Genomic DNA, 12,205 nt, shown 5'->3' with positions numbered 1-12,205 from the left:
TGATTCACAACGCGCAGGTATAAGTAAACTTTCATTAGAATAATTCAACGAATCATAAAGTGGTAAGGAACATTCCATTCCATATTTGTTTAAGGTAATGGAATTGTTATCAAAGTTGATACTTGATACGTAGCGACACAGAAAATCTAAACCTAAAATACCGTCAGCCTTTAAAGGTAAGTTATTGAAAACATGTAGCCTTATATTAAAGTCAACATGAAACTGTTGATCACGATGAAATAAGATGACATCAGTGTAACCTATGGACTGAATTTTACCTCCAATACCATTTATGATAGTTTCGTCTCTAATTACTTTACTGTTACTGGGTAATGCCTGTTTCTTTATTACAGATAATGATGCTCCTGTATCTACTAACCAAAAATATTTCCTATTGTTAATAAAAAATGATAAATATTTGGCTTTGCCATTTAATGCCAAAATGTTATGTTTCAACACGAAAAAACTGCATTTCACTATTATTATCTGCGTTTACGGATTGATTTTGTTCAAGTTTTTCTGAATAAAATACTCTGTTTCTATTGCCACTACCACGAGATATCGAACTCGATGGATTCTCGTTCGAATCTCGTCCGCGATTCAATTTATGAAATTTAGGTCTACCATGGTAATATGTTTGGCCGCGTGGATAATTATTAAAATTTCTTCGATTGTTAAAATAACTGGAATTATTTGGCTTACCTGCGTTATTTTGTGGGAAATATGATCTTTGGCCGCGAATCTATGGTCTAGTATGGGAATTAAAATAAGAATGTGACTTACCTATTCCACGAGTGGAGAAATGCATGACATCCTCACCTCGCGACGAAGATGCAGCTGACAGCTCTTCATCTTTCGCAGCTTGAATCGCCTCGTTTAGGTGTTTGTAGTTGCGTGCTGCAATAATCGTACTTAGTCTTGAATTTCTTAGACCGTCAGAAAAACGTTGTATTGCGAATCGCTCATTAATAGGTTTTAAAATTTCGTATTTTTCAGCATCGCCGTCTGCCTGAGCTATCGTTAAACAAACAAAAAAAATTTTTTATCTCGGTTCCAAACTGTTCTATAGTGCGATTTCCTTGAGATACAGTTTGTAGCCGTGATTGTATTGCGGTAGGACTTTTCTTTACCAATAATTTGTTTTTTAAATCCTTAATTAAGTCTTTTGTAGAACTGTATTCAGGTAACATTCGTAATTTAGCATTCTGTGACAGCCTACTTTTTAAAACAAATGTAATTAGTAATTTTTGACCCGATGATGACAACATATCCGAATACATTTCTATAGAGTCAATGATACCTTTAATGCTGTTTTCGTTATTATTCATAACAGGAATTAAACTACATGCTGTTTTCAAATCGAACTCCATTTTTAGTTCAGGATTCGAACACGTTTCGCTGTCACTGTCACTACTACTCATATGACATGCAGGCTTAGAACATAAATTGATAATTTGTGAGTGGTATGACTTTATTTCATCGCTTATTGAATATATTGAAGCAATGAATGTAAGAGACTTAGGCTTTATTTCTTTAGAAGCAATACATTGGATTATATTCGAACTTTTCTCAAATATTTTCTCAGTTTCCGCTAACTTATTTTTTATAACATTACCTTGTAATCTTAACTTTCCCTTCTTAATTAAATATTTTCTTATCAATTTAAGTTCATCTAAACATTTAACTAAATCATCTTCCATTCCCTTATAACAACATATGTATAAAAGAAATACATACCAAGTATATTAACTCACTACTCATTACGAGTAGTTACCATGGTAGGGGCTACGACCTGATACATTGCAATATGAAACTCTTTGTTTACATTATACATACTTAATCGATTAAATAATATTAATAGGATACATTTATTTTACTAGATTCTACACTAATTCGTTAAAAAAAACACCTTAAAGTTTATAAATAGTCATTTTAACAGTTCAAAGTTTATTTCTGAAATGTTATTGGATCACTTTACAAAACACTCACGCACTTTTTATTAATATTAAATATAAACACCTGGTTTTCACGCACTTTCTTCGTAATTCTAATGCCGTTACTTCTCTACTGGTTGGGTATGTCTCTTGCGCGGGTGAATGACCGTCTTAAGTTGTTTTGCGTGATCTCTCCGATATCCAATTTTTATGGCATTTTTTGTACTTTTTATAAATAAAGTACAGTGCCGCAATGCCCAGTAGCACACAAATAACCAATAAAACTATGCTGATTGTAGACAGATGCATTCGTATTTCTTCAACTTGTGCCTGGTTCGAGCCTGCGGCGTTCTGATTTACAAATACTGTTTCTTTCTCGACACTGGATCGGCACATAGTTAATTTTTTTTTTTTTTTAGTAAAACAGTAACGAAGAATTTAAGTTTAAAATTTCTACATATTGCTTTAATTTGAACTTATATCCAATTCTTCAACTCATCGTCCGATTTTGGAGATGCAACACTATACTGCGATCAAATTCGCGTCGCGCGCCCCAAATATGGCAGGGTCGCCATGAGGGGACTTATGTTATTGAAACGAGTGTATTTGGTAGAAGATGATTTATTACTGACTAATTAGTGCAACGATCTTAATATTTATACGCCATCTGACTTACATACTACTTATTACACTACATCCTGTAGGAAGGCATACACGAGAGCGGATGCACAGCGCATTGTACAGATTGGTCATGACCTTATTTCGCATCCTAGGATTCCTCGCATTGCAAAACGATTTCCACCGCTCAGAAATCCGGACGGATCGCTAGCTCACAGTCCGCAGGAGAAAGCCGATCTCCTGGCTAAACTCTTTGCCGACAACTCCGTGATCGATGATTGTAGTGCGCTGCCACCAACAATACCTTCATATGGCCACACGATGCCTGACATCAAAATCAGGCAACGTGATGTGCGTGCGGAGCTGCAATCACTTGATATACGGAAAGCTAGCGGTCCCGATGGAATACCAGCCATAGTGCTGAAGAAGTGCGCGGCGGAGCTGTCTTCTGTGTTAACGCGCCTGTTCCAACTTTCTCTCTCTTCGGGATGTGTGCCGGAGGCTTGGAGAAGAGCTAATGTGCAAGCGGTTCCCAAAAAAGGGGATCGGTCTGACTCGGCAAATTATCGACCAATAGCTATCACCTCAGTAATTTGTAAGGTGATGGAATGGATTCTTAACAACCAATTGATCCATTACCTAGAAGATCGCTGTCTAATTAATGATCGTCAGTACGGGTTTCGACCAAAACGGTCCACAGGTGATCTTCTAGCGTACGTAACACACCTCTAGGGTGAAGCTATCGACAAGCATGGAGAATCGTTGGCTGTCAGCCTCGATATCTCCAAGGCTTTCGACAGGGTCTGGCACAGAAGTCTTCTCTCCAAGCTACCGGCATATGGTCTGCCTGCTCAGCTATGCACCAGGATTGCCAGCTTCCTACACAAGCGTAGCCTTCGTGTTTTAGTAGATGGTTGCGCTTCACAATTCTATGTAGTGAATGCTGGGGTCCCCCAGGGATCTGTGCTATCTCCCACACTCTTTCTTTTGCATATCAATGATATGCTCTCTCTTGGGAACATACATTGCTATGCAGACGATAGTACAGTGCATGGTGGATACCACGGACGCGCAGTGGCTGGGCGGACGGAAACTGAGGAGAGGCGGAAGAATCTTTTCATTGAACTCGATAGGACATTAGAGCTCATCGCCAAATGGGGTTCTGATAATCTTGTTGAGTTTAATGCCAAGAAAACACAGGTATGCGCTCTCACAGCGAAAAAGTCACCATTTTGGCACACCGCTGATGATAAAAAGCAAAATCGCCATACTGGGGATGGACGTTCGCTGCGACCTTAGTCCAAGGGATTACATCGAGGCTATTATAAAAACTGCTTCACGGAAACTCGGAGTTCTGAACAAGGTGCGGCGTTTTTCCACGCCACAACAACTGTGCCTGTTATACAAAACACAGGTACGGTTTTGCGTTGAATATTGCTCGCACCTTTGGGATGGCTCCGCTAAGTACCTACTGGAGGCCTTGGACCGGTTGCAGCGACGTGCAGTACGCATTATTGGCGACGTAAAGGTCACAAACACCCTTGAACCTTTACAATTGCGTCGCGAGATAGCAGCACTGAGCGCTTTCTATCGTCTGTATCACGGCGAGTGCTCTGAGGAATTATTCTCTCTAATTCCTGCTTCCCCCTTCCTTCTTAAGTCCACGCGAGCTGGTTCTCGATGTCACCGCGTAACTGTGACATCAATTCCATCGCGCACAAAGAAATTTGGCAATTCCTTTCTTTGTCGCACTACCAAAAAATGGAATTCCTTACCAGCTCACGTATTCCCCTCCTCTTACAACCCGGGTTCCTTCAAACGAGGCGTGAAGAGGCATCTTGCGGGCCGGCAAGGCGGTGACGGCTAGTACAGAACATTCTTCCCGACTGTACTGGCCGTCCTCGCGTTTGGACTCTACTACCACTTACCATCAGGTGGAGTAGAGTCATTTGCCATCCCGGGGCATATCAAAAAAAAGAAAAAAGACGATTTAAATTCCATGCATTTCAATTTGAAATAACTTCGAAGAGATACACTGGATACGGTTTTGTCACGAACTTTCTATAAATGACTTTTGTATATTTAAATGTGTTACTTCGTGAAAATTAACAAAAATAAATTTGTAATGAGTATTTAAAAATATTTTTTTTATAATTTGGTTTAATTACTGCAATTAAATGAATAGTAATCATTTCAAAAAGTATATTATTCTATATTTAAATTTTCTTTTTCGGAAGCATAAAGCTTAATAGTCCCTTTCAAATTAAACTTATTTAATTTTTTTAAAGGCCCTAATGGTGAGTTCCCATAACAGATAATGATGTCTAGCGCGTGCTTTGATAAAAGTCATCGAAGCGTCATCAGGGGACCAACTGTCGCGTCTTTCTCGTAACTTCCGGTCGAAATTTTGCAATTATATAAATAAAAACCGACGGTGGTCCTACATTGATCCCGTGACAGGAAAGGGTTATAATGCCTTAAACGTTTCAAGTGAGACGCATATACAATTGGTCAAAAGATTATTCAAAAACATGAAAAACCAGTTGTTTGGGTTGATGCATTACTTTAAATATTGTCATTTATTGAACTTTAGCTTCCGATATGCATTTTTTCAAATTTTCAATAACCGATAACGAAATTAAGACCTTCAGAACTAACCCCGTGGACGGTCGGAGACAAAAGTTGAAAATGAAGAATTAAAGGCTATTGTGGAAGCGGATCCATCACAAAGCACTTCAGAGATAGCTGCAGTCTTCGGGGTAAGTGATAAAACTGTATTAATTCATTTCAAGCAAATCGGGAAAGTAAAAAAACTTGAACGATGGGTACCTCATGAATTGAGTGAATCGAACTTGCAAACACGCGTAGACTGCTGTGTTACTTTGCTCAACCGACACAATAATGAAGGGATTTTAAATCGAATCATTACTTATGATGAAAAGTAGATACTGTACGATAATCGGAAGCGCTCGTCGCTATGGCTGAACCCTGGAAACCCAGCCAAATCCTACCCAAAACGAAAATTGACTCAGAAAAAGTTACTTGTGAGTGTTTGGTGGACTAGCGCCGGTGTCGTTCACCACAGCTTTTTAAAATCTGGCCAAACTATTACGGCATATCTATTGTCAGCAACTGCAAACCATGAAGGAAGAACTAGCAGCTAAACAACCGAGATTGGTCAATCGCTCTAGGCCACTGCTGCTTCACGACAACGCAAGACACACACTGTACAATTAACAATCACTAAGTTAAATGCTACAATTAGAATGTCTACGACATCCACCGTACCCCCCGGGCCTGTCTCCAACAGATTACCATTTTTTCTGGAATTTGGACAACTTCTTACAAGGAAAAAAATTCAACTCCGATGCGGAGGTCCAAACCGCCTTCAAAGAGTTTATTGATTCTCGCCCCCATGGTATTTTTTAGTAAAAGGATCTATGAGATGGCAAAAGTGTATGGATAGCAACGGTATTTTGATTAATTAAATATATTTTACAAAAAAAAAAAATGACTTTATATTCCTCCCGTACAAAACGCCAATTTCATATGTAAGGACCTAATAATAATACATTTATTGTTATATGGTTCTTTAAGTAAAGCTTCTTTGGATGCGATATGAATTAAATTTCAATATAGTATAAGAGCAACGTTTCTGTATGTAATGTTTAAGTGAGTTCCAAACCTTCTCTCCTTAATTAATTATTTAAGTCGAGTCTTTACCTAGCAATTGTTAAGTTAGGTACTTAAGTCCTGTGTTTGACAGAAAGTTACTGTCTAACACAGACGGGTTGAAAGATGCTTATCTAATTATGTATTTAAAAATATAACATTTATGTTACGTTCTTATAGTTCACTTCTCACACATACTTTTATCACCGAAATTTAGTTGAGAAGGTTTGATTTTTGATTTTTTATGTGAAAGTTTGATACATATATATAATAATATATAAATAAATTACGCGGTTTTTTTAATCAATGTATATGTATAAGTATTATATTAAATTGGTTCTAATTGTTTTATTAAAGAGTTACCCGCCTAAAAAAAGACTTGTTCCACCACGTTGCTTCGATGCTCGTTGGTGGGTGCACATAGAGCAGATTACCGGTTAAGATTAGTTCTAACCACTGGGCCATATCGATTCAAAAAAAACTAGTAGACTCAAAAGCATTATTTTCAAGTGATATAATCTGTCTGTCTATGCACATATCAATCGGATGTCATCCGTTCAATTGTCATTAATCACTAGACAGACATAATTATATAAAAGTATTTGTATTAATTCATGATTCTCAGACGTTATTCAATAAACTACGTCATCATATCGAATGACACGAGCCGCGGTCGTGTGTGGTTACAGATTAAAATACATCAATTGATCGCTCGTTTTCATTGGTCGCTGAATTATAGCGTGCGTGAGCGCAAGCCGCGCCTATACAATAGTAGGCGTAGGTATGTTTTGTTGCCATCTTAAGTTTTAATAACCTAACTGATATTATAAAAGCAAAGTTTATTGTTTTTTACGATTTCATTTCTTAATTACATAATCGATCGTCGTGAAATTGCATACACGTTGTAAGCGGTACAGTAAGGGAGCGTATCTAACAATGCCCCACCCCTCAAATGCGGGAGGAAAACGTTCACGATATATAAAAAATATTACTTCCTATTTAGTACATGTACTAAATAGAAAGTAATATTTTTACAAAAATGAAAGTAATATTACTTCCTTCTTGCGCTTTATTTTGAATCGATATAAATATATAGAATCTTATATATATATATATATATATATATATATATATATATATGCACTCTCTATAGAATGGTAGTGCTGATTTTAAATCTGAAGTAGATTATTGTGGGTCCTAAAATCCGGCAATCAATTTGATACACTTGACCCATTCAAACTATCAATCCTTAACACTGCAAGACAAGTACCTAAATATGGTCTTAGCTATGTATTTATAGGATTATAAAACACACTAATAGGTGAGGTATATTTAACTTTTCGAGTGCGAAGTCATGATCTGTAGTGCTAGTCAAACTCATAACATAAATACGAAATTTGTCCGATGATAATGTAATTTGACACAGAAATAGTCTGGAAGCAATACATAAGTTTGTACTTAACCGATATATACCCAATTTACGGGATAAAATGGAATATACGAGTTCACGCACGTAGTCACAAGGAATTAATGTTTGTCCTCATTAGTTAATTACTTTAGTATAAATTAAAAACGATTACTTTTATTATCATAGGACTACGATAACGCGTGGCGTCTTCATTAGTATGTTGACTTGTTTGTTTAAAAATATTTTCGCTAACGACTTTATTTTTATTTTATTTAGCTCGCTGACCTTGAGTTCCGGGGCTCCAATACAAATCGGTTAGGGTGAATAAAAAAAAAATCGGGTTTCCTTTCGAGAAGTTCTCAGCCCGGAGTCTGGAGGTTAGCAGCAGACGGCGATTCATTTTTAAGCATGGCTTAAATCGATTAAGAGAATACCATCTAAGATTGAATTTGCCTATTAGGTGTATATATTATCAAATGATTCAAAATTTAATCAATCTCAATGCTCAACTTATAAACGTTTAAAATTAAACCTAAAATAATATAAGGCACGTGCACACGTGGCTACCGGTGAGTCAAACACGTCGAGATTGTCACGTGGAGATTGTTTAGATTGCGGTCGCAGCTTGTCGTGCGCGTGCGCGAAATAAAAAAAAGTTACCATAGATCAAGTATTTGTGACGCGGGGAGGAAGGATTGTTTAATCTGCAGCTTGTTTAGGATCCGATATGCTTTTCAATACTTGTATATAAAAGTAAGAGCCCAGAAATGTCGTGGCGCTGGGCAAATTACTCCTCTCCCAATGAATACAATTGAGGCTTATTCCACCACGCTACTCTAATGTCGTTTGGAGGTTGATTTTCCTATAAGATATAAAACCACAAATTATGCAGATGAAAACTTAGAGGTGCTTGTCTGGAATTGAGTCCTTAAACTTCAACTTCATCGCGGTTCTTGCATTCTTGGTTCATAGTAAAAATAATAACCAAACTTTTAGTTAATTATGTATTGGTAATTTAGCTGTATATATTATAAAACGTCTTATTATCGAAATAACTAAAATTTCAATGAAAGATGATACGGGAAAGCACCTGAGGAAAAGTCGAAAAAGTCATTTTATATGTAGCTTTTGTATCAGGAATAGGTATATATAGGTACAGTTCTATTTCGGCATTAAGTATACATGTTGGCATATAATTTTCTTAGTAAATACACTTTTTTATTTCGATTACTAAGTTAATTATTATTTTCATTAACTTAAATATTTAAGTAATCTATTTAAGAAAATATGTTTTTATACTCTTATGTGAATTTATGTTGTGCAATAAGTATTAAAAAATATATATAATCTTTGTTGTGTTATTGATATCTTAGAATTTTTTTTGGGATATTTCTTGATGGCATTGAACAAACCTGTCTTGGTACATACTCACACATCAATTATTTTAGCAACAGGCAGCAATAATTTGTATTGCTTATTGTTTTGATAGGTGAGTGAGCTAGTGGAATTGCACGCACAAGAAACTTAAATTTTAGATACGTGGTTGGTTGCAGTGCCAGTTTCTATGGTGGTGACCACTTATCATCAGGTGGTGTTTTTTCCTGCATGTCTTCCTATAAATATCATATAACCTCAAGTTTTCGCGTAGAAAAAGATTATATCAGAAAGTATGTCTATTTATATATATTAAACTCCACAGCCACATCTTTACCGTCTCAATATACATTCACCCCACTCTTATTAACTTGCGCAGGCGAGGGTTCATGGGCGGCGCATAATGAGCGAGGGTGCGACCCCATCCACCCTTACGTTGTTATGTAATATCGATCTCTCCCTTGCTGCAAGGATAACTGTTATATGTGTGATTGCGAATAGAGAATAACGGCGCCTAGATTACAATATAAGAATTGACTTTTAAAATATTCTGTATATCCAAAAAAAAAAATTTCAATAAGGCGGAATATTTCATTCAGGGTTCTGACCCTGCAGACGATTAGGCAATGTTAGTCTCCAATTGCCTTTAGGAGAGTTGTAGTCTCGTCTACAACATCAATCATTCAAAAGCTACAATTTCCTCGCCTTGATCAGAAAGAAGGCTACGGATACCTAACGGATGATATGTTCAATGTACGAATATGACACGAATGTTTCAACGAGTCACTTACTATCCGTAAGCAAAACAAACTGTTTTCTGAATATAAAAAACGGGCATGTGTAATTTCATTCGAGAATTGGAGTAATTTATGAATTAGTCACGGCGTCATCGAGTCTGCGTCCGAAATACCACGTGATCATCAATATTTACCTCTTTTCTTGAAATCATCTGAACATAAATGGCTTTGTTAAATACAGAAAGATTGTATTGTTAGAAAGAGAAGTGAACAGGTACGAAACTTGTAATACAATTTACGGTATTAAAAATGACACTTTTGAAGCATTTGCAACATGTTTGATTTTTCAACTTATGTAATTCCTTAGAGATTTGGTCCAAACAAAAGTGACCGTTAGACGGTTCTAAGAAAATATTTGCCTGTCTTTGTCTTTATCTTAAGCTCCGGGTGTATTGTGAATGTTCTAGTATTTCGTTTTGGGTATTTGTACGTTCTTCGTTTAATACTTTTTCGATTCACTATTGTTTAAAAACCCCAAGTAAAGTTAGGTCCGTAGATGACGATGAATTTCACGCATATTTTTATAATATTCATCCAGTTTTTTTTGTGTACATCTGTTGTACTTTGAATTTCGAGTTTCAGTCTCGTTCTATCATAATATAAGAAGTATTTTGTGGATAGATAGTATAGAATGGCGGACATTTTTAATTTATACGACATAATGCCAATAAGTATTATTTTCCAGAGCTGACTCTAAATCCTAAATTGAACTGACAATATAGTTATAGCTCAAATTATATACAAATAAAAAATGTTTTTTTAATACATGTTGTATTAATTTATACTAATGACGTAAATAGGAAAGATTTGTTTGTTTGTAATCGATACCTAAACACTGAAACTATTGAATCGTTTCTAATAATTCCTTCACCGTTAGAAATACAAGCCGAGATGGCCCAGTGGTTTGAACGCTTGAATCTTAACCGATGATCGTGGGTTCATTTAAACCCGGGCAAGCAACACTGAATTTTCATGTGCTTAATTTGCGTTTATAATTCATCTCGTGCTTGACGGCGAAGGACATCATTGCGAGGAAACCTGTATGTGTCTAATTTCACGGAAATTCTGCTACATGTGTATTCCACCAACCCATACTGGAGGTTGGTGGAAAAGGCTCCAAACCTTCTCCTCGAAAAAGGAGAGGAGCCCTTAGGCCAGCGCAGGACATTCACAGGCTGTTACTAGAAATTTACTTTATCCAGAAGTAGCATAGGCTATGTTTTATTTGAATAATAATAATATTTCAGTATATAGGTATGTATGTACTCTTATAGTCACAAACTGTGAGTTTCACGAAGACGAAGCCGAGGGAGAGTGTAGTAAAAAAATAATTATGAAAATGATAGATATATAATATTAATGAAAGTAAAATAATCTTGATTAATGTTTAGACTGCAAGTAGGTCAGTTCTTTTTGTGCATAATATAACCCTTCGCTGAGTCTTTGACAAACATAAATATTTTTAAATGTTATAAAACAATGAGTACACTTAAATCATCGTAATCCCTTGGACGGAGACATCCTTTGTGAGAACTGTAATTTAGGTACAGGGCTTAAAAAGTTACTAGTAAAATGCAATAAATTAATCTCTTTTTTGTTTTGTTTCGTTTAAGAATTTCAATACAACGCGATATATATGATGAATAGAAACTCTTGTTTGAATATCTGTAAAAGTTTTTGGCAATGTTGGTGATTCGAATAAAAAGGTAACCTAACCTAACCTAAATATTATTAGGACATACCTATTATAACTATCTACATATTTGACATTAACATAAAAAGGGTAGGAGTAAAAAAACAAGCAACACCACTTTTAAAAGCTCTTAAAGATTTTTTTATTTTTATAGTATAAATATTTATTTAAAACAAGTTAATTTATAATATATTATGTGTATGTGACCTACTCTACCCACCAGATAGTGAATCCTCTTTAAAATTACTTATCACTTGAACTATTTGTCACTTTAAAACTACACAACAACAATGGAATCTATCAAGGAGTCTCTGGCTGCAATGACCGACTTATTCAACAGCCGTATGAATGAATTCCAGCAAGACTTACAGAGGACAACAACACCTGCGACTGTGCCTTCTCTTTCATCGGAGTTCAATTCTTTTAAGTCTTTTGTTCTCACTGCACTAAGTGGACTTCAGCGACAAATTGAGTTTCTCGCCAGGGAAATGGATCATGGACACGAGACGGTTTGATACACATTATCGCCCCAGATGGATCTAGACGTCGTGCCGAATGTTTATCTGATCTTGACTCGATTTCAACTTGTAAGTCCCCAGTCCAAAAAATTCCCATCGCAAACACTAGCGATAAAGTTGTATTGCAGAGGTCAAAGCGCGTAGTTAAGAAATAGTTATTTTATATTTATCTTTCTTCTTATTATTGTTTG

At 36.1% G+C, this 12,205-nt stretch overlaps 1 protein-coding gene and 1 pseudogene; one reads left to right on the top strand and one right to left on the bottom strand.

Moving 5' to 3' along the window:
* Positions 1-12,205, top strand: part of LOC126769487 (uncharacterized) — a 1,339,673-nt gene that overhangs the window by 199,318 nt on the left and 1,128,150 nt on the right.
* Positions 1-12,205, bottom strand: part of LOC126769508 (uncharacterized) — a 729,621-nt pseudogene that overhangs the window by 292,269 nt on the left and 425,147 nt on the right.

The sequence above is a fragment of the Nymphalis io genome, chromosome 7, assembly GCF_905147045.1.
Source record: "Nymphalis io chromosome 7, ilAglIoxx1.1, whole genome shotgun sequence".
Lineage (NCBI taxonomy): Eukaryota > Metazoa > Arthropoda > Insecta > Lepidoptera > Nymphalidae > Nymphalis > Nymphalis io.
The sequence above is the reverse complement of the archived record's forward strand: the minus strand, read 5'-3'. Positions and strand labels throughout refer to the sequence as shown.